The following is a 24,085-nucleotide window of genomic DNA, read 5'->3' on the forward strand; positions in this document are numbered from 1 at the left end:
CTAACTGCAAGAAAAATTCTGCAGGCCTTGGGCTTCATGGCATCTTGCATACTACTAATACCATTTGCAAAGCTGCATATGAGAAAATTACAGTGGTACCTAAAAAGCGTATGGTCTCAACACAGCCACAGCTTGGACACAATGATATCTCTCATTCCCTGCCTACAACAGGAGTTTCTATGGTGGTCACAGGCATGTCACCTCAACAAGGGTCAGCCTTTCACCTTGCCCCCAGCCAGGCAAACTATGACAATGGATGCATCAGACTATGCCTGGGGGGCTCACATGGCAGGACAGTGCGTTCAAGGCGTATGGACTGCAGATCAAAGGAATCTGCACATCAATCCAAAAAGGGATGCTAGCTGTACAGAATGCTCTGACAGCCTTCAAGAGTCTATTACATCCAGGACAACTTACAATAAAGACGGACAACACCACAGTAATGTGGTACATAAACAAGGGGGTACACACTCCTACCCTCTATGCAGGCAAGCAATGACCTTGTGAAACACAGCTCTGGCTTACCAAGTTCAGTTACAAGCTCAATTCCTGCCAGGAAGGAAGAACACATTGGCAGACTACCTCAGCAGAAACATCATGGATCCCCACGAGTGGAAACAGGATCCACAAGTATTTGCAATGATAACTCAAAAATGGGGCCTTCCAGACATAGACCTGTTTGCCAGTCCTCAAAAACTATCAACTAACGAAGTTTTGTACAAGGACATTTCACCATCAAGCTTGGAAAGTGGACGCACTCTCATTCACTTGGAAAAACCTGACTGTATATGCCTTCCCTCCATTGCATCTGCTCACAAAGGTGCTTCTGAAAGTCAGAAAGGAGAGATCATGACTGATACTTATAGCCCCAGACTGGCCACGCCAGCACTGGTACCCGCTATTGAGGAATATGGTCCAGGGCCCACCTTGGATTTTACCACAAGTTACCCATTTGCTCACACAACAAAACAATCATATTCTTCACAGCCAGCTCAAAACCTTAAATCTGGCTGCATGGCAAATCACATAAGCATCCAGCCAGCTCCTCTTTCCCAAGCAGTTATGGATGTTATTCTGGAAGCTAGGAGGCCAAGCACCAGGAAGGCTTATTCGGACAAATGGAAAAGGTTTTGTGCCTGGAACCAAGCTAAAGGCCAAAATATAATTCGGCCTCCCATGCCTCACATTCTATAGTATCCAACTGAGATGTTGCACAAAGGACTTTTTTTTTCTTCTTCCATTAAAATCCATGCTTCAGCTATTTCAGCCCACTACAACACGGATCCACCCTTGTTTTCGCATCCACTGCTAAGGCAGTTCCTCAGAGGGGCAAAAAACATTAGGCCCCCCAGGAGAGCTCCTACACCAACATGGGACCTCAATTTTGTTCTGGAAAAACTTACGCTACCTCCTTCTGAACCAGCTTTCTCTGCAGAAGTACAGTTCCTATCATGGAAAACTGCCCTGCTGCTAGCAATAACTTCAGCTAGAAGAGTATCGGAGCTGCAGGCACTAATGGCAGTGGAACCTTTCCTCATTTTCCATCAAGACAGAGTTTCTCTACGAACTAATCCTTCATTCATGCCTAAGGTGGTTTCCAGTGTGGCTTTAAATCAAACCATCCACTTACCCACCTTCTTCCCTAATCCACAGAACAAAGGAGAGAGACTCCTGCATTCCTTGGACATTCACAGGCAACTTTGTTACTACTTGGATAAAACTAAGGCTTTCAGGAAATCTGACCAGCTCTTTGTATCCTATGCTACAGCTTCACAAGGGAAGGTTATATCAAAACGAACCATTTCCAAAGGGATAGGACATTGCATTCGTTTCTGCTATACCCATCATGGAAAACCAGTTCCTGCTACCATTAGGCCCCACTCTGCCAGGGCAACAGCTACATCTACAGACTTCCTCAGGGGGGGTTCCAACCAAGGAGATTTTAGAAGCTGCAACTTGGAGTTCAGTACACACCTTTACCAAACACTAGCACTTACCACTTTACTCTAAGACTAGGGCGGGCTTCGCCACTGCAGTTCTGCAGGGCCTTCTAGCCTCCACTAACCCTCTATGACTCCTCCACCCATTCTTAGTTTTGGGATTCTACCCAAGTGTGATGACTGCAGCAGGGTAACACGATGAACATAGTACAGTTTTGTACCTACCATAAATGTAGATGTTCGAGTATACACCCTGCTGCAGTCCAGGTTACCCTCCCTCCATCCCCTCTGATCTAACTGGCTAAATCTCTACGATACCTTGCTGATGTATTTGCTTGTAGCTGGAGGGATTTTGTGTTTGTGCAAAATTAACTCAATTTGGTTGGGGGCACCTGACATCTGGGGCAAGAAAAACTGAAGAAAATTGCGTCGGATGCATTATATATACCCCTGGCGCACTGACGTCAGGGAAGAAGCGACAGCAACCGATGCCTGACCAAGCCTGACGGCAGGATAACCCAAGTGTGATGACTGCAGCAGGGTGTACACTCTAACATCTACATTTATGTTGGGTACAAAACTGTACTTTTGTTATATGCAGTGTGTGTCTGTCTGTCTTAACGTTTAGACCCATCTCGCTTTGATTTGGATTAGGACATATGTAAGGCTTTCAATCCTAGGATCTTAATAGACAGAACAAGTAGAGGTTTGCTACACTGAAAATCTGCTTCATCTTCTGGGGCTCAAACCCTCAAGGTTGACAAGAAGGGGAGATTCTCTTCCTAAAGAATCAAGAACTATCCCCAGATCCATCTTCCTCTTTAGCTATTTTGCTGGGAGATCCAGATACCAGAGCTGAAGTATTGGATCCAACCACTTTAGATCAGAGAAATCTTCTTGGATCCAATCAACTGTTACCAGATCCTTTTTATTTGTTTTTTTTTCCCCTCTTGGAACATTCACCCAGAACACTCTACAGCATCTTCTGTTGATCATCCGAGAGTCTGACAGAAGCTGATGTGGACAGGATACTGAGGAAATTTCTTCCAACACAGCTTCAAATGGGATTTCTTCAGTCTCTGATCCCATTGGTTCCAGACACCCTTATCTGTACTACTCCGCCCATTATTTGCTCCTCCTCCAATCCAACCTTTGGTTTCAGAGCCATCCGATCTGAAAATCCTAGTGTCATCCACATCTGATCTGAAGTGGACTCTATTGGCATGTCTGAGTGGCCCGACAGAGCACTTCGGAGGCGGATGACTCTTGGAACTGTGGTGTCTGCATCGAATCCAGGGTGTTAGTCTACTCATGAGCTGTCTTTGACACTTGAAGCTTTGGTGCTAGACAGCTCTGCTTTGACTCTTTGCTCAAGTAGTATGCCTTCAGGGTAGAGGGAACCGATCTGTAAGCATGCCTTATTGGATCCCTTTTTCTCTGAAGCATTTTGCATTGGAGGTAGTGGAGAGAGCTCTTTGGCTCTGATTACCCAAATCTATTCGACTCTGCATCTCGAGCCTCAATCAATGGTGCCACTGGGACAGCCATTCCAAACCAGTCTCCAGAACGCCCAGCAGGATATAGTAACTTATTCTAACACTTGTGGAATATCCCACTGATGTTCCCAGGAAGAGGAAGTGTAAAAGGAGGCACTTGGACTCTCCACAAGAGTCTGTCGCAGGTGATACCAAATTTGAAGGGGAAGGGTCCCCCAGATCACCACCCGATATCTTATTTGAAGACATCTTCGAACTTCTCTTGGAAAGGGCGGTCAGGGGACCAACCCACCCCTTTGTTTTAAGAGTCTGTATTCCTAGAGGCCTTTGGAGCTGGCCTGTCTACCTCCTGGATGACTCCACCCACCAATTCATTCATTGATTTGTTTTTTTTTCGATGGGAGTGGAAGGAACCTGATACCGCTGAGCCTTTCGTAAGAGACCAGATAAGATCCTGGCGCCACAAAGGATAGAACTTATAGTAGCAAGGGAGTACCAGTTAATACCATGGTCATATTGGCAGCCACTAAGAAGGAACTAGCAGAGCAGTTCCTCTGTCCACCCCACCCAACAGGAAGTCTAGGTCACTGGGCAGAATTTGGAAGCTTGTCTTTGCTTCAGCAAACTTTTGCCTTTAGGTTGCTGAGGTACTTGGCACATTTTATGAGGCTTCAGAGGATTTGATTAAGGAACTTTCCAAATCCCTCACTGGGACCATATCCTCCAAGGAAGACAATACTGTTTTCTCAGTTGGCTACCCTTCAGTCTATTTCTGATTTGTCTGAGGCTTGTCTCCCACTCAGTTGAAAGTACCTCACAGGCACTGGGTTCAGGCATTTCCATTAAAAGACATTCCTGGATGCGATTGTGTGTTTGAGGAACCCTTAAAGTCCTCCTTCATCAGTGCTCCCTTTTAGCAAAAGTTTCTTCTTTGGCCCCAAAGTAAAAGACACACACTAGATTTGAGCAGGAAGGGAAAATCCTGTCTGCTGTGGACATATGTTTTTTCAACACTTCAAAGGACCTTTTTCAGTCTGCCTCTGGTTTCCAGAAATGTGGTAATCTCTTCCAAGATCCACGTGGAAATGGTTCCCCCAGGGACAGAGGGGGCAACTCTAATGAAAGATGCCATCCCAGTGACAGAGGTGGTCCACATGACCAGGGTTCTAGGGATTCCTTCTCTGATGGATCCTATCACCGCTCTTGAAAAGGGGCCTGGCTGCCTCTGGAGGCAGTCAGGGGTTTGTTTTTATCCCTGCACCAGAGGACCTGCCTAGAATTTGCTAAAGATTCATGAGTGCAGAGGGTTAATATCCAGAGGTTATATAATTTTCCCATCCACCCCCGCTATGGTAAACGGAATCCCAGATGTTCCACCAAATCAGAGAGAAATGGCAGCAATGGAAATAAGCAAGCTGCTAGAAAAGTCATCCACGAGGTCCCCCAGTACCAGATAGCATCCAGAACTTTTCCATGAGGTCCCCCAGTACCAGATAGCATCCAGAACTTTTCTCAAGATTTTTTTGTGCCAAAGAAAACAGCCTGGAAACCAATTTTTGGATCTAGGCAATCAGTCCAGTACACAGAGTTCCTGATGGTCACAGTTCAGTCCATCTTGCCTTTTCTGCACAAGGACAACTGGATGTGCTCGATTAGTATGCATCCTGACCATCTGTCCCACAGAAATTGGACAGACTGTCCAGGAGATGTCTACCCTTCCAGCTGGGGGACAATCATTACCAATTCAGAGCTCTGCCCTTTGGTCTCACCATGGCCCTAAGGGTGTGTTTTTACCAAGTATATGGCAGTAGTAGCAGCTCACTTTAGACTGTAGGGATTCTGAGTTTTTCCATATTTGGATGACTGGCTCATAACTGCTCCAACCAGGCATCCTCTGATTCAAGCTTGAGACTATGTACTCTGCTTATGTGCTCATCTGGTGATTTCTGTCAATTACAAGAAGTCTCATCTCGAGCCAACACAGCTATTGGAATTCATCAGAGCCTTGCTCAACACAGTCACTCAAACAGCCTTTCTCCCTCTGTCCAGAGTTCAAACTATTCAGCTCCAGGTCCAAAAGATCATTCAGAATTCTTTCAGCTAACTGATTCTCCAAGCTTTGGGATCCATGTTAGCAGCAATCATTCTGCTACTGTTGGCAAGGTACCGTATGAGAGTTCTTTAGTGGACACTTGCAACTCGATGATCCAGTCAGGTTAAAATAACACAAGCTTGCAAGAATTATCTTTTGTTGTGAATGTACTCCAGTCAAGTACAAGAAGGTTGATCCTTTACTCCCCAGCCTAAGGCTATAGTGGACACACACTGCTCCCAGATTGGGGGGGGTGCACTTCTTGGGAAGGATTGTCCAAGACGCGTGGTCCCCCAAAGAGGCCAACCCATACAGGCGTCCTGGGGATGAGAGCTGTCCAGCTAGCATTGCAGGCCTTTCAAGATGCTACTGGGACTATTGTGATTAAAACGAACAATATGTCTGTATGTCCACAAACAAGGGAGAACCAAATCTTGCCCCCTTTATCAAGAAGCTGTGAGAGTATGGCAATGGGCGATCTCATCCAATTGCTTTCTGATAGCAATGCACATTGCGGGAAAGTCCAATGTGTTTGCAGACAAGTTTAAGTAGGTTTATTCTAATGCTTCAGAGTGGTCTTAGTATTAAAGTGGCGGAGATGCTTTTTCTTTGATGGGGCCAACCATGCTGCAACCTCTTTGCATCTCCCTTCAAGTGCAGCAGGTTCTTTTCCGTGATCTCCCCTATGGGGAAGGACAGAGGGATGTTCTACGTCACTAGTGGCCCCCTAGTCTCCTTTACTCCTACCCCCCCTGCATTATTCCAATCCCCAAATTTCTTCAGAAAGCCTCTCCATTTGAGGGGCGTGGCCAAGATGGTGAGCAGTTAACAGCACTTTTTTTTCTTTTTTTAGCTCTGCTTCATTGCAACACATCTAATGGGATTTTTAGTAAGTAACTCAAATAGAACAGTTCAAGACTTGATGGATTTATCGTTCAACATCTGAAAGATTCACTAAAAAAAGTTTTAAACTCTTAATTGTAGTTTTCTTGATGGGGGGGGGGAGCAAAGAACTGATTGTCTCAGAATTAGCCACTCTAGGCCCAGTGTACAGGACAATACTAGTTAAAAAAAAAAAAAAAAAAAAAAAAAAAAAAGACTCTACAGGCTATAGTAAGTATCTATTGATGTCCATTTTGCTTTCTAATTTAAGATCAGTGGGTTAATTTTAAAGAGGAATGTAAAACAAAAACATGTTGAAATTGAGTGAATTTTTTCAACAGTAATAATCATAAATCTCTTGTATAGAAGAGGCAGTATCTGATTTTGATGGAAGATTACTTGAAAATGAGAGTAACACTGAATTTCTTCTGAAACAAAAGTTATTCCAGGATGAAATGGAAGACTTCTAGAACAGGTGTAGAAGGAATAACATCAGGGATTCCTGAAAAAGATGACAGTATGTATTTAATTCCTTAATATCTGGCTGCCTGAAGCTTTTTCCTTTGGCATCAAAAGGGTACTTCGCTTTCTAACTCGTGTTTTACAAAAAAAAAAAATAATTCCCCTTCGCCAAGGTCGTTGATCATAAGCCCCCCCCCCCCCAAAGTCAAGATAAGGATTTAGTCTTAAAAGCTGAGTTGACTAATTATGCAGTTAAAATTAAACTAAATACTATAAGATTTGATGATAACTATTTTGTATACTAGTGATGTCCAAGAGAAAAGCACGTGTGACACTTTAAAGAAAGACAATATTAAAGTACAAATCTTGTTTCCAGCAAAAGTAAAGATTCATCTTCCAAGGTGTTAAAATTCTTTCCTTCTGGAAGGTGCAATGGACTTTATAGAAAACTCCTATAAGAAATGGACTGGAGTCTATCAACTTCTTTGTAGAGAAATGGTTGGTTAATGAGACAAACAGTGAAAAAATTATTTTCATTTGTCCACTGTATTTCACGGTTATGAATTTGTAATGTAAGTGCTTGAATACTTCTGAACAGGTGCTGCATATTACTTTTTACAAGTTAAATCATTTCTTTCTCTACTTTAAATCGTTACTGGTTCCCTTTTAAAAAATGTTTCTTTTAGCTATATATGAAGTTAAAGCCCCATATTTTCACTTCGAGTTTAAAAGGTTAAACTCTTCATCTTTTTATTTAAAGTTGATCCTTATGATGAAACTTGTGTTAGGTGGCACACTTCTGATATCTTGGCATAGTTGAGTAATGTACTATTAAATGTAATACAAGAAACAAATACTAAAGAGGCCTGTTAAGTTATATTCTGGGTTCTTAAATGATGCATTAGTGTGCTACTGATAGTAAGTATACTTGACATATCGTAGCACCCAGGAAAAGGCGTACACTGTGTTATAAGCAGTGTAAATATATAGTTTTTTTTTACATTTGTAAGTTATTATTGGAATGATATCCATTATTAGTTTGTTGACCCAGGAAAGTCTGATTGTGCACAGGCCCTTTTTCAGCAAAGGCCCTTGGGGGCACCCCAAACGGAATAAAGATTGTCACAAATAACAAAACGTGCAGTACATGAGCTCATGCAGAAGTGATGCATAACCAGGTATAAACAGATGTTCAAGAATAGACTGAACAGGGTGGTGGGAAGTAGATGGGTATGGTTAACTAAGAGAGAAGTAAAGCTCAGAAAGCGAGAGGAGGATGAGTCTCCGGAATAGACGGGATCTAGAGAGAGAGAATGTAAGCGGGGAATTTGACTTCTATCGGGTCAAGTGAGTAAAGCTCAACAGTGAGGTGTAGTGAAGGAAAGCCTAAAAAGATAGCAGGAAGGGGGGGAAGGAATTAGCAAGGTGTAGGGCAGGCGCAGAGCCAAGAATTGGATGAGATTTGAGGAGAAATTTGAATTATAGGTGATTTGGTAAGTATGTTTTGAGGGATTGAGTTCCATGTTCTAGCAATGCGTTTGGAGTAAAGAGTAATTAGAGTAACACTCACTTTGTTTTTACAAAACCTGGATCACACAAACTTGCATTACAAGAATGACCGTTATATGCATGTTTCCTTTAAAAAAATGACAATCTACAAACCTCTCCAAGCAAATAGTGCTTGCTGAATCATTAAATTGTTGCTTTGTGTGTAATGGCCTTTTAGTGGTTGGGATACTTTGAGATGGTTTTTTTTTTTTTTTTTTTGGAGGGGGGTTTGACAGGTTGATGTATAATGTGGAGGTGGCTGGGATTCACTTGTAAGCATTTTTGTCAATTGCAACTGATGGACTGTTGCATTTTCAAGGCCTTATGAAAACCAACCTGAAACAACTTTGTCGCGAGCACTTTTGTGATACTGCGGGAGTTCTGAAAATTCTAAGAACTGTCCAGGTTACTTCTTGTCAGTAATCATAATAATTTGAATTGTATGCTAAGATGTCAGAGTACAAGTTGGATAATAAGCAAAAGACAGTGAATTGCATACTAAACCACGGTCAGTTATTGCACAGGTCTGAATGCTGTAGTATACCAAAAGGATAGTTTATATACTGGCATACTAGCCTATAAAATGACAATTCTGATAAGAGAATCACAGTCCTAATCTTTTATCTCTTTAAAGATAACACAACTTTAAATGTCTCAGAACTATTTATTATGGAAAGTTTGATTCTTAAAAGGGAAGATTTTTTCAGGTGTTTGTTCAGGTACCACTAGACTCAAAGTTCTAAGGAAAAAATAGGACCGATTCTAACAGTACTACTACATTTAAGAATATGAAATATATAAGGGTAAATATCATGTTCTATTATATGACGCTCCATACTAAGATTATAGCTAAAATATTAAACCTATGCTATAGTAATAGCATAAGACATAGTATACCAACAAAAATAGAGATCCGAATTGGTTTAATTCTCACATGGGGTAATTGGCTGAGCTTGAAATGGCTTATAAGGACAGTTAGCCTGGTACTAATTTATGAACTTATCCTATGAACAACTTTACACATAGTAAATTAAGTAATTAGAAATAATATAAAATCATCTGATCTGTAAATTTAATAAATATGAAAATGACAATTGACTTTCTCCCTATAGTACACCAGGGAGTTGATGTGAGGTACATAATAAAGATTCCGAACACATGTTTTCAACTTTCCTTATTCATAATAATTCACTGATGGGCTTTTTAAGATGATGCATACTAAAAATGAGACACATTAATGTGCATCGGAACCATGAGCTAAGCTTTGTTAGTCTGATGGAGAGTTTGAGAGGTAATTTGTTCGCCTTTCAACAAACTAAGGGATATGTCATTCCATGGTAGAATGTTTCCGGGTTATATCATTGGGTAACGTTTTGTTCATAGCTGAAGATTTCATATTGTTTTTTATAAAGTTTGCAATAAATTCTGTATGTAAATGATTGCATTATACTTTTCTGTTTTGTATAAATGTCAAAGTGCATATCTATAAATATTGAATAATCTAGTAAAGAGGTAGAGTCTGTTCAATTGCTTGTAATTACATGAAGCCCAAATAGTACTTCTACAGGAAACAAAGATGTAAATAAACTTTCATTAAAGAACTTCATTTTACTAGGTATGATATTTGAGGTATTGCCAGCTATGTCAGGACAAGTAGGGCAGTGGATGTATGACATACGCCAGCATAGCTAGCTGGAGTTTTGTAAAGAGTTGTATGCCATTTATATATCAACCCGATTTGCACAGATGCTTGTGTTAAATGTATTTGTAAAGCTAATTGTGTTAAAATGTACCAACTGTAGGTCCTGCTGGACAGAAAAGTACACCTATATGTCGGACTGTATTGTAGCTGTTGAATATATTGTAATGGAGAATACTGGAAGAGAAGAGGTTAATCTCAGTCCAGCTAACTTTAAAAAATAGTCTTAAATTAAATTACCTGGCTTGGGCCATAAAGATTCGGTCTTACAGTTCTGATCGCAGCCAGAGACCAAAGCTCTGTGAAAACCAGGACTAGGAATCCTACTGTATTGTTTGGAGTGAACTAATTGCTACCTTAGAAAGGTAGATGTTTCTGAAATGGCTTTATAGTTTCCAGATGCAATAACACATCTTAGAAAAGGTGTGTGTGCCTGTGTGTGTACTACTTGGAACATGGACACAGAACTCTGGTTTCTGCAGAGACAAATGTGGAGACTTATTTGGGGCCTGGAGAGGAAGTCTAGCCCCAGGTCTGGAGTGTGCTTTTAAGGAAAAATGTGCTTGGTGCAGAATGTTAAGTTGTCAATCTCGCCTTCATTCTTGCTGGATGGGTGAGCCACCTCGCCCGACTGCCACTCTAAAAGCTCGAGTTGGTTCCACCGCCGGTTGCTCGGCTCGACAGCCACAATGCTAATATCCGTAGATAGGCAGATCTCGCTTTCGCCACAGCTATGCTGATGTTTTTCTACCGTTTGTCAGTTCAGCTCATCAGTCTATCTGAACTAGTTTAAATTTTTTATCTCTATTTTTCTTTTAAATTTTTCATATTTTTATCCTGCTTTTCCCTTCTTATCCTTATCCCTTTTTTATTCTAAGTTTTTTTTAAGAAAAAGACTTAGGGCCTCCCTTTCCGCCCCCAGGCCCTGAGCCTATGTGTTTAGGTGCTGATATTTAATTAACTTACTATCTAAATTTAATTAGTTAATTTTTAATTAGTTTAATTAAGTGTAATTTTCATGTGTGGTGGTCGTGTGTGGGTGTGTTCTGTGTGGTGTTGATAATGTGGGATTCAGGTTTTTCAGGAAAGCCAATTCAAGTGATCTCAAAGAAGAAAATATCAATTGACAGACTCAGACACTTTGCATTTTACCTTTACACCTGCATTTCTCTGCCACCTCCTTTTGACCTGTATGCCATGGTTTCCAGCCCTGTAAGCCCCAGAGTCCTGCAGGAAAGAAATAAAGAGAACTTTTATTTAGGTTTGAGGGTTCTCATTGCCCTTACGCCTGAACCTTCTAAGGCTGGCTCTTGAGGCTCTTGGTCTTTGCTCCTGTTTCTGTCTCCCCTCGGGAGCCGAGGTCTTGAAATTCCTGTGTTTTGGTTTTCTAGTTTCTTTGGTTTCATATCTAGAACTGGATCTAGGTCACTTGAAATGGCTCCTGCGGCTCCGCCTCCAGCGCCTCAGAGCCGACATCTAGAAAGATCTAGATTCACCTTCCCTTGGCTCCGTTCGTCGTGGCCAGCCATCTCCGAGGGATCTGAGTCGACCATCTATCTTCAGAGGTCCTGACCTAAGAGCTTCAGAGCTCGGACTATCAGTCGAGGGCACTGACCTGTCCTCTTCAGAGTCCCAACCGACAGACGAGCCCGGGACAGAGGCTGCTGAACGATGCAGTGGTAGCTGCCTCAGCCGATTCAATGTCTCGCTCCCTTTGAGCCCCGGATCCGAGCCTGAACCGAAATGTCGCGCCTCGACGGCGCCGCCGGCGGGTCGGGTGAGTGGCGGGACCTTGGACGATTTCGCTCGGAAGAATCACTTCGCTGGAGATCGGACTCCGGTCCGGGGCCGGACCCCTCTCGTGGACCCGCAGGGGTCTCGCCTCCAAGCTGGGCCGGGGCCTCTGGCTCGGCCTCGAGGGGGTGCTCTGCTGGTGCCGGGAGCTCCGACTTGAGGGGTCGAACTCCACAGTCGGCCATGCGCCGAGCTCTTCAGTGCCAGGGGTCATGTCTACTACCTCATCCCTGACCGCAGAGCCACTCAGGTCACTCCTCTGTGGGATCTCTTATCCCAGGCTCCTCCCCCAGCCCCCAGCAATCCCTAGAAGGATCTCTAAGAGGAAACACATGGGGATCTCACTGTGGCATCCCAGCCTCCCAGAGAGGCTAGAGGGATTCCTGAAGGTTCCCTAGGACTTGAGAGATGTCTCCCTGGAGCCCCTAGATAGAAAAAGTCAAACAGGAAAAATTGGCCAGCCCTTTAACCCTTCACCTGGGAAACTCTCCCCTTGGGAAATCACAGCCGCCTCTTCCACTCCCTGGGTGAATTCCTTTGACTCCTCACAGCAGGCCTCTAGAAATCCCATGGAATGCTCCTGATCAGGCCCTTCCCTTCCCCAGGCAGCTCTTCTAAATTAGTTGGGGCACCCCTTTGATAAAGTGGACCCCACCCCCAAATTTCCCCTCTGGCTTTGGTGGTAGCTGCTGCCACTAAGAAGGATTTAGTGGATTCCCTGTTTCTCCATCCACCTTTTATCCGAATTCAGAACTATGGAGGAGTACGCTGATCGATGCGCTCGGCCAAAGGGTTTTGCACACTAGCGCTTGCACTAATTTATGCCATCCACCTCTGGCTTTCAAAGGGATCCTGCAACAAGAAGCGAAAGTGACATGTTGAAGGATCGGGGTCTATGTCAAAGTCAGGACAAGATGAAGCATCAGCTACAATGAAGAATTCTATAGCTAACTCCTCCATGCGCCTGGGACTTGCATGCTGCTGATGGAAGGGACTTGATCAGTCCTACAGGTGTAGCCTTACGCCGCATGCCTGGATGTGGCTATGCAACACACCTTTATAGCTTAAAACTCTGCTCTCTCTGGATGGCCGCTTGATGGGAAGTGAGCCCTGTCACGCATGGAAAGAATTGGAGACTAGGTATGGCATCTCTGGAGACTCTTTCTGCCGGAACCTTCCCCCTTTTTCATCTCTTCTTCACCAAGACCTCCAAAGGCGATGAAAACCTTTCAATGTGGTTGAAAGTAAACAATCTTACCCTTTTTTGCCTAAAAGAAGAGTCTGTCTTTCTAAGAGGCAGAGGGTCGGCAATAAGACCTGACGTCAGCCGTTCCGCAAGAAGAACCAAGGAAATCGAATGGCAGACGCCAAGCAATCTTCCCAGCATCCCTGTTGATTCAGAGTCTGCCAAACCTTCCCATAGAGGCTTTGGGATTGTCACTACGGGGCAGCCTGGCTACGAGTAGTCGGGGTTAAGTCCATACAGTCCAGAATTCGGCTATTCCATTCCCTTCTCGTCAAACAGTCCCAAACCAATCTGTCCCCCCTTCCAGATCAGATTCCCATTAAAGGGATGGCGTAGCTTTGGAAATTTCACTGCTAAAGGCAAAGAGTTTTCCAGCCAGTTCCAGCAGACCAGCAAGGATCAATTCAGACTTCCAGGTTCTTTTACGTTCCAAAGAAATCTCAAACTGAGACCTTTTTTGATAAGTTCATCTTGAAATAACTGGAGATAAATAAACAAGATTTCGATGTATCAAGTCCATAGAAAACCTTCCCCTATTGGGAAAGGAAACTGATGATCTTTCCCTATTGGAAAGGATGCGACCATCACACAAAGATGAACGGACGCCTCCAGAAGAATCCTCCGCTTCAGTGCTCTATGAAAGGCTGGTCACTCTACATTCACATTCAGGGCCTTGCCCAGTCCATCTCACCCACCTCGCCCGGTAAAAAACCCAGGCTTCTCACCTGCTTCGCCAAGGATGGTGCAGGCTTCATATTTGAGACGCCAAGCCCTCCAGCTCCCACCAATATGGCTCTGAACAGCTCCTCACACACATTTCGAATTGTCAAAACTAGGCCCCACATATTTGTTTTCTGGTCTTTTGAAGTCGCACCAAATTACTATTACTGGCCAGGGACTTTCTTAGACATTCTTTATGTTCAAGTAGACATACTAATACTGTAGGAGAATAGCAGACATACACAAACTGGTCTCTCGCTTCCTCTTCACATACAACAGAGTTCAAGCCAGGTTAGTTTTGAGCCTATTGGGTCATGGCCATTCCTAGGATTGAAGGTGCCAGACCTACATGAGAATCCTTCAATGAATCTTCCCAGGTCTTGAGTCATGCATGAGAACTTCCGAATGAATGTTTCAATTATGATTAAAACATGTAAGAATCCCACATGAAGTCCTGGAGGTCTTCAAACTTGCTTGTTGGAAGACCTTGTTCCTTCCTCCGGGTTTTCACTCTGACAACGATTTCCCTGATCGCAAGGGGGGCATTGGTGGGACCGTCCAGGGCACATGGGGGGCATCAGATGAATGTTTTCCCCACATTCATGTGAACCAGAGAGATGAGAGCAGCCATTTTAGCGCTAGGCCTTCAAGGCACTTTCCCTTGGGAACTATAGTAACCAGACGGACATGCCACTTGCCATTCCCGATATCAACAAACAAGCATCTGCTTGTGTCCTATCCCCTAACAATGGAAGCACCTGGTAGATCAGGTAATATGCGCAATCTTCGAGGTCTGGATAGCAACTGGGCGAACGGAAGTCCAAAGGCATCAAGGACAAGGAGCAGAGCTATTCGGAAGCTCCCCACTTCGTGGTTGTTGAAAGACTTGCCAGACCAAGATTTTCTCAGTTTTCCAGCCTTGCTTAAGCATCTTTTGAGAGAGACAAACAGCAAGTGCCTCACTTATCAGCGGTTATTTGCTACTCTCAGGCCAGCCAGTATTCCAAAGATGCTCTAGTCTTGCTGAGGCCCTTTTGACTTCTGTATGCAAGTTTGGCCTTCCCACTACTCTCTCAAGTAATACAGAGTTATCGCCAGAAGGCCTCATCTATCCTCATCGCCCTTACTGGCCTCAAAACTGCATTAGCCTTTCTGCATCTGCTTCTGTTGGAGCAACTTTGGCATCTGGACCTAGTTCCAGATCTTTGGGCCATCAGTCATTTCAGCCCCATCGCCCCTCCATCTCTTGGTCTCACTGCTAAGTCCCTTGAGTTCCAACCTTGCTTGGTTCTCCTTCAAATCCTTTTACCATTGAGAGATATGGTAATCTTTTCCTACAAATCTATTTTAGCTTTCTCAAATCTGAGTGGAACAAGCTCACCATTAATTGAGAGGAAGGACTTAGCCAAAGCTTCACTGGCTCCAGGAGATATTTTCTAAATTTCCCTTTGATCCATAGTGCAGGTTCGATCTCCTTCACCTAATTTCATATTGGCAGCTATAAATAACTTTCAAGGTTCTTAAGATCCTTTCCTTATAATGTTTCACTGCATTCTGCATAATGGTTAGCTGTTTTCAGCCAGACTCTTTCATGCATCCCTCCCTCCTTCTTGACCTTAATTTAGTTCTTTAGCTTTGATTCTTTAATTTAGTTCCTGCCTCTTCCTTGCTCTTTGAAATTACTGCAGCTTTGACTCCTTCTTTTGGTAGCAGGTTCTTTCCTCAAGAGTTCCTATACTCCACCAGCTTCTCCTACTTCACTTTCATACCTGCCCAGCTTCCGCTTTCTGGCATCTCACTTCACTAACCCGGCCCTTTACCTAACCAAGCCTCTGCTTCTAACCTAAATCAAAGCTCCAGCTCAAAGTGTTTCAAACAGAATACTCTCCCATCTGTTTGAACAAACCTTGCATTGGCTGAACAAAATTCAGTTGGCTTTGACCATTTTGTGAAGCCACCAACACCAGAAAATCTTGATGTTCTAACCTAAATTATGCACTTTCCAGCTGTTTGTTTGTTACCAAGGGTAGCCTATCTGGTAATTCAAATTGCTCTCTAAGATGTGGTACATTTGAAAGAAGACACCAAATGAAATAAGAACAAACCCAAACCTAAATCCCACCAGAGCTTCTCTTACCAGAGCTTTGAGGGACTCTATGACAAGAACTAGACACTATCAGACCAGCAGACCACACTTGGCTAGCCCTCACACTTTCTTACTCTCATTACAAGTTACAATTACAAACCACATTCCTAACTTATAGGAGCTAACTTCAATTCCACTAAAATCAGGCCAGAAGCTGCCTAGCCACCATACACAAGGTGCTACAGTTAAGTTTGGCTACTTCTTGATGAACTCATATGACAACTGCTGGATTTCTTACTCATAACGCTCCATGTTAGCTGGTTCTCAAGGTTCTCTTCGGCCCCACCCATAGGCCCCCCAGCCTAGGGATAACTAGCCATCGAGACCTAGAGGAGTCTGAAGACTCACTCAAATCTATATCCTGCATTGTACTTTGGGACACCTTCCATGGTTTTCTGGTCACCTCTTCTCTTTCTTGTGTAGAGGATGTACCCTTTCCATCCTTTCTGGAGTTATTTTTCTATTTCTCAGCTTTCTGCTTACTCCCCTTATATGAGTGTGTAGGATAGAGCTGCTTAATGTTTTTTCTCTTACCTTCTTCCAACTCTAAAGTTTTTGGAGGATCCGAGCCTTTCAAACCCATCCAGCAAGAAAGAAGCAGAAGAAGACAACTGTGGAAGAACGCTAATTCAAGAACATAACTTCTATGTGTTGCATCTGAAAATACCTTGTATCTATTTTTTTTGTTACAAGTGAATGTCCCTCACCAGTGTCAGTGGTGAAGATTGAGGTTCCTGAATTACTGGCCCAGAGGAGGGACATTGCAGCAGGTACTGGCTTTTGAGCTAAAAGAAGAGGCACCCTCATTTTATGGAAGAACTCTGCAGTAATGCCTTTTTAAGCTTAAGGCCACAGTTACAACACCAGTCATTGGTCTCAGTGAGGCCTTTCTGTAGGATGTCAACATCACTTGGGGAGTTAATAATGGCTCCCAGCTTCCAGTTATCTGCAAACTTGGTCAGCCAGAGTCCCTCTGTGTTGGCCTGGACTTCTGAAAAGTAGATGCCAAACAGAAGAGGACCCAGGCCCAATCCCTGTGGGACTCCACTCGTGACTGGTCGGCAGTCTGACTTTGAGTCTGCTGCTTTCACACTGTGGGTTCTATATGTGAGCCAGTTTGCAACCTAACTAGTGATATAGGGATTGATGCCTGGTTTGGTGAGTTTATCAATAACTCCTGAGTGGAGAATGGTATCGGGCCTTGGCCAGATTGAGGTAGGCTGGATGACTGCCTTGCCCTCATCCAGAGCTGTGGTGACTGACTCAAAGAAGTCAAGCAGGTTGAACAGGCATGATCTACCTTTCCCAAAACCAAATTGTGTGGGCTCTAGAGTTTGGAAATTCCCTGTATCCTTGTTAATTAGCTCCATGATGATATGCTCCATAGCCTTGTGTATCAGACTCATCAGGCTAATGGGGTGATAATTCCCAGGGTGGGTCTGTAGTCGCTCCCCTTTTATGGAGAGGGATGACTGCACCATTCAGTAGGGACAAAGCCTGAGGTGAGGCTGTGATTGAACAGGGCACACAGATGTGGTGCCAGTTCACTTTGTAATTCGTATAGAACACCTCCAGGGATATTGTCTGGTCCCATGGAAGCTGTATTCTTCACCTTGGACAATGCAGCTTTAACCTGTGCTGCAATAATGCTGGATGCCTGGCATTCCTCCGGTATTGTGATTGGTCCTTGGGGGGGGGGGGTAAAGTTGGCACTTTCTGTCTGCCAGTATGTTGGCAACATCTGTTGGCTCAGTACAGGAGGTACCATTGTGCAGTAACCCGGAGCAAACCTGGGTGTTGCCGTGGAGATTCTTGATATAACTATAGAAGGCTTTGTGATTGTTTTTAGTGTCTGCCACAATTCTGCCTTCATAGCTGGCTTTAGAGGCTTTGATGAAGGATCTCAACTTTTTGTTGAGGCTAATAAGGGTGTTTTTTCCAGTCTTGGGACTTCACCTTTTTCTGCAACCATTTCTTTCTGTTGTAGGCAGGGGACCACCAGATTGGCTTCCTTCTTTTTGGAGGAGAGCGTCTTGGTTCTGTTGTGTATGGCTAGTTCCATGCATTTATGTACGTGCTCATACAGTGCATTGGTGTATGATTCTGCAGTCATGCATCCATTTTCCTTTGACATGGGTGCCGTGAAGTTAGCCATCTCTGATTTTAGGAGCCAAAAGTCAGCTTTGGAGAAGTTTTTCATGGTGGTTACTTTTCCATGGTGATTAGTTTGTGGTCTGATCTAACCAGGAAGGAATTTACTATTTGTGTAGAGCAATGGTTGCCTATGTTAGTAATAACCATGTCAAGAATGTTGCTCCCTCTAGTAGGGGTAATAATGAGCAGGTCCAGGGCATTGGAATTTCATGAAGTCCAGGAAGCGTTGGGCCAGTGTATTGGTGCATGAGTAATTTTCCCAGTTGATGGAGGGGTAGTTGAAGTCACTTAGTATGAGAGTGTTGGGTTGGATCCTCATAGTTTCCAGGGTGGGTAGGAATGTGGAGTGAGAGTCTTGGGACATGGTTGGGGACCTGTAGCAGGCTCAACCTGAATCGCCATCTTACCCAGTGTTAGTTGTACTTTAAGTATCTTAGATGCATTATGCTGGGCTACTAGTCTGGAGGTGTGCATATCCTTTATGAATATGTAGACGCCACCGTCTTTGGAGCTTCAGTCCATGTTCTGGGGCCGAAAGATGCGGAATGAGTTATAGCCTGGTAGTGTGGGGGTGCTTTCTGCTGCTTTAAACCAGGTCTCTGTTACAGCACAAATGTCGATATTCTCCATTTTGAGGAGTGCTTCGAGCAAGTGCATCTTGAGATTTAGACTTCTAGTGTTGAGCAGCCTGACCTTCGGGTTGCATTTATTTATAGCTGTTACAGATGGTAATTTGGTCTTTGGAACATCGCGTAAAAAAGGCACTATAGGGGTAGCAAGAGCCTTAGCCAGTATCTGGAAACCCAAGGGTGACAGATGCAAGCCATCTTTGGCAAAGCATCAAGGTCTGTCAATCATGTCATCCCAAGCAGACAGCTACTGGATCCCCTTAGAATGACACCAGAAATGTAGCCAGTTGTTGAAGTCGGTCATTTTCTGCTTGTACTGTGGCATCATTGTGGGTGAAGGTAGGATGCTGCTCAGGGCTAGGGTCATACCTGCCTGGGCCACATAATCTGAGAGCTCCATATCTTTTCATGTAGTCCAGGGAGGTGACCTTTGGGGTCAGTCACACCCACATGTACAGTGACTGTGTCATACTTGTACTTGTGGAGTGACCTGAGTGCATGTGTTGTCTGATTCTGCCCCCTCATAGCTGACTGTTACCTTCTCCTTATTCAGCCTAGTGAGTGGGACATCAGTGTGCCTTACTATTGAGTCACCTATGATTAGTGTATTGGGCAAGGTGTTTTGTCTTGGGGCTTAAGTTGAGTGGCACACTGTGTAGATGAGCTATGTGTCTTGTGGTTTGTGTAGTGTTGTGATGGTAGAGTGCGTTTCTGCCTTGGAGGTCTCTACTGTTTGGGTAGATTTGTATTGAGGGCCTCTGCGAAGGTGGGTGTGTGGCTTGTGTTTTTATGTGAGAGCTGTGATGGTGGATGTTCTGGAGGGCTGTATGTTGTGTGTGGTGCAGGTGTTTACCTTTTTCTCTTGACCAGTTATTCCGGTCTTTGCCTGAGAGTGCATGGCTTCCAATTTGGATATATAAGTGCATCTCTCACAAGTCTTGAGTGTTGGGAGGTAAGAGGAGAGGGTTGTCTGTGTACAAGAGGCAGTTGCTACACTGCTTCAGAATGCCAAGTTCACCAGGTTAATAGGAGAACAGACCTTTAGACATTCCAGGAGGGATGGTAGTTTATTATTTAGTATTACTAAGCTGTGTCCTTGTATATTCTTTACAGGAAAAATGTTACTGAAGGTGTCCGAGTCTGTACAGAGCACTGCCAAACACTTGAGGAGAAGCTAATGTAAACCCTGAAAATTTAAGGATGTAGTATTTAGACAGATATTCTGAAGTTAGGAAGAAATCCAAACTACTTACTGAAAAGTAAAGAATTAGTTTGTCAAGAATGATTAAAAGAGGGGAGTTGCATGAATAGCTACTGCTTGGCTACTACTAATGCTGGTCTCAGCACAGTTTCACTCTGCTGGGATGCAATACTCCTTTGAGTCTTCTCTCACCAGAAGCAAAATGTTACCACCAATCTCAAGAAGCGAAGCAGGCCACAGCCTGTTTGATGGTCTCCAGTCTTGTCCCAGATGATGCAAGGGTCTGCAGGCTTGTAGCCTTTTCCTGGTAGATCCTTCGAATAGCAACCAGACCAATCAGGTCCGTTAATTCATAGGCACTCACTCTCCAACCAGAGAGAGTCTGGAGTCAATTCACTCTGCTTCTACTCTTACCAGGATCAGAATATAAACACTGATTCTAAGCTGTCGCCTATAAAGCAGTTATTGAGCTTTCTGGTGATCAGCAGTCTCCAAGAAATAATGTAACTGCACTCCTTTCTGACGAGGAGAAAACAGAAGCACTAATCCCAAGGTTACTACTGAGAGGCAGAATGTCGGCTGTCCATTAACTGGTGGTCTTGCAGTAGTTGCTTAAAGGTAAGATGAAAAAAGTGTTTATCCTAAACACTACAGTGTGCACTAGAGGAGTTAGATGTGAAAGTAGGTAACTTTTTAGACGGGTAAAACGTTTTAGTGGAGAGTCACTATTTTTAAACAGCAAGATAGATTGAAAGGGGGTGGTCACTTTTCTATTGTGGTACTGTGGAATATACAATAGGATGGCCAATAAATTTAAATAGTTGAAGGGGAGTGATTTCATAAAATTATAATTTTGTGCCTACTCACGCCAGCCAGTAAAAGCAGAGAGGAAATGAGATGTGTGGCCAAATTAACATAAGGGGCAAGTAACAAAAAGACGGTGGTGTTTTAAGCACACAGCAGTAACCTGGAAGGAGGGTGGGAAAAATTTCTGTCTGACTCGCAAACAAGAGCTGTGGTCTCCAGGTTTTAATATGCGATTAAAAGCAGAGCACAAGTAAAACGGTGTAAAGATAACAAATCACAGTATACAAAATAGAAAAAGGCAATAAAGTAATGCAAAATACAACAAATAAAAAGCAAACTAACCTTTCCCTCACAGCAATTTGTAGCAGAGTCAGGGTGAGCCTTTCCAGTAAAGCCGCACAAGCCTCCAAAGTTTTCGGTAGGAAAAATCAGTCTGAATATATGTAAATATTATATGTGTTCACTTGAGCATGTTTTTTGAGCTTGTAGCCAGCTTGTGTGTGAAAAGTGTTCTTTATTGTCCACTGAAATTGCTGAAATTGCTGAATAGTTGAAAAGTGTATTGCTGCATGCAGAAAAAAACAAGATTTTAGAAAGTTTATCTGGTTCAGTTTTATGTTCGATTGTCTGAACTACCCTAGGTCCCAATTAGTTCGGATAATCGACTCTCCACTGTACTAAACATTAGAAAAGTAAAGTTACCCCCTCTAGTGTTGAATTTATTACTGTGGCAAAAATTGTTTGCAGTAAGTGAATTGCCTGCTATAAAGATTACAACTTGACATTCATATAAAGTGTGGCTTAAGCTTAGACTTTGAAAAATATTAATTGTTTATACACAACTTTTATGTATTGATCAGCCGTGGACCTATGAAAGTAGTTATTTGTTTGTTTAATGCTTTAAAACCAAGTAAAAATAAGCATCTCTATTTGAAGAGAACAGTTATCCTCATTGCCTCTTACTACTTCATTGAACCTGGATCCAACTCCACACCTACTGTCTCGCCTGACAGACCTGATTCACCTGGACATTCCAGGCCTAAAATTGACTGCATGGTTTCTCCAGTTCTGTTGATTAAGCAGCCCAGCTCTCCTCCCCTGTCCGCAACATTTCCTTTATCACCCCGTAAAGCTTCTGCCACAAATGTTTACAAAAGTAAATGGAAAATATTTTTTTGGGTGCAGCAAAATAATTTTGACCCCTTTTCAGCACCGATTCCCAAGGGTCTTCTACTGTAAAAGTACATTTAACTGTCATTTCTAATTTTCATAGAGGAGTTAGTAATTCAACCTTGGCATCCTCCAAACTTTGCAAAGCTTTTCTAAGAGTAACTTTCTTACTTAGAGTTCCGTTAAAAGATCCTGCTCCTACTTGGGATTTAAACATTATTTTGCAAACTGTATCCCAGCCTCCTTTTGAGCTGTCAGCCAAGTGTGAACTAAAATTCTTGACCTGGAAAATTGTACTTATGGTTGCTATTGCATGTACCAAAAAGAGCATCAGAATTACAAGCCATGTCATCTAAATCCTTTTATTTGAGATCTCATAAAGTAGAATATAGTTATGGACCATTCCTTCCTTAATCTCTAGGGTGATGTTAAAATCCAGTATTAATAGGTTATCAACCTTCCAGTCTCCTTTCCAATTTCTCAAAGGAGACTGTATGTTGCATCTTTTGAATGTTCATGTACAATTACAGCTTTATCTTCACAGAACCAAAAATGTGAGGAAATCAGAACCATTATTTGTGTTTTTAGTCAAAATTAGGCAAACGTTTCTAAAGTAACTTTAGGCAAATGGTTGACTGACTGCTACAATTTGTATACAAAAAAGTGGTTTTGCCTTTACCAAAACCACCAAAAGCCCATTCCACTAGGCTGATGGCAACTTATCTAGCTCGTCACTAGATGATATTTGTGCAGCTGCATGTGACACCCCACCACTGAACCAGTAATCCAGTTGCCTCTGTCCTCACCACTGGCACCAGTGTATTTCCCCCTACTGGTGCCGGTGGTGAGGACTGAGGCTCCTTGGTTGATAGGTTCTGTTCTGATTGAACCAGTAAAGTTAAAGTGGAAGCCATTCAGGCATGGCCTGCCCCTGTTGCAACATTAGGGACAGTAGGGTACTACATAAAGTTTGTCCCCAATTATAGTACCATAGCTGCTCCCCTCACAGACCTGACAATGAAAAACAAGTCTGATAAGGTAGTGTGGACCCCAGGATGTGAGCAGGCACTCCAGAATCTTAAAGAAGCTATGGCAAGACCCCCTGTGTTAGCCAGTCCAGATGACAGCAAATCATTTTTTTCTGCAGGTGGATGCTTCACACCATGGGGTGGGGGCTGTACTCAGCCAGATTTCCTCAGAGGGTGAAGAGCACCCCGTGGTATATCTCAGCCATAGGCTCCAACCAAGGGAGGAATGCTTTGCAGCTGTAGAAAAGGCATGTCTAGCCATAGTGTGGGCACTGTAGAAACTTCAGCCTAATCTGTATAGAAGGAAATTCACTGTAGTTACAGATCGCAATACCTCAACATGGCTACATTGAGCCAGCCAGCGAAATGCCAAGCTACTAGGGTGGAGCCTAAGGTTTCAGGAATAAGATATGACAGTGCAGCACCGCAGTGGGGTTAGCAATGCCAACGCGGATGGGCTCTGAATACAGGTAAAATGGGGTAATGTATTCCCAGATAGGCTCATCCCTCTAGTAACGTTTCTCAAGGTTCACTTGGAAAAACTAGCTTGAGTCTTCAAGGGGAGTGTGACAAAAAGGGAGATACTGCCAGCACAGGTATCTGGAATTTTGTAAATAATTGTCATTTGTGAATATCTACATGATACATACAAGATGCTTGTGTTATAAATGTATTAGAACTGTTTGTCATGTGTATATAAACTGCTTGCACTGCAGTGTGTGTTGAACAGGTTTTTGCATAGTGCTTGAAATGTATCCATAGTGTATGTACCCTACTGGAAAAGAACAGAAAAGGTACATGCACTATTGTAACTGTTTAAATGTATATTTTAACAGTGGAGACTGGAATACAGGAGGTTAACTTCAGAAAAATAGCTGAAATTAAATTACTTTATGGCTACACAATAAAAGATATCTTTCAGATGTTCATCGTGTTTCACTGTTGCACTCATTACACTTGGGTTATCCTGCTGGCAGGCAACCCGCAGTCGGCCTAAATTCCAAAGTCCTGGTCCGGCGTCGGTTGTTGCCTCTTCCCTGACGTCAGTGCGCCAGGGGTATATAAGATGCA

The 24,085-nt window shown here is 43.3% G+C and overlaps 1 protein-coding gene across 1 annotated transcript in view; it reads left to right on the forward strand.

The window, feature by feature from the left end:
- The window catches only part of FBXO46 (F-box protein 46), a 199,186-nt gene that overhangs the window by 112,659 nt on the left and 62,442 nt on the right, over positions 1-24,085 (forward strand). The gene's annotated exons all lie outside the window — the stretch shown is intronic.

This window comes from Protopterus annectens, chromosome 1.part0, assembly GCF_019279795.1.
Source record: "Protopterus annectens isolate FY-2018-M chromosome 1.part0, PAN1.0, whole genome shotgun sequence".
NCBI lineage: Eukaryota > Metazoa > Chordata > Ceratodontiformes > Protopteridae > Protopterus > Protopterus annectens.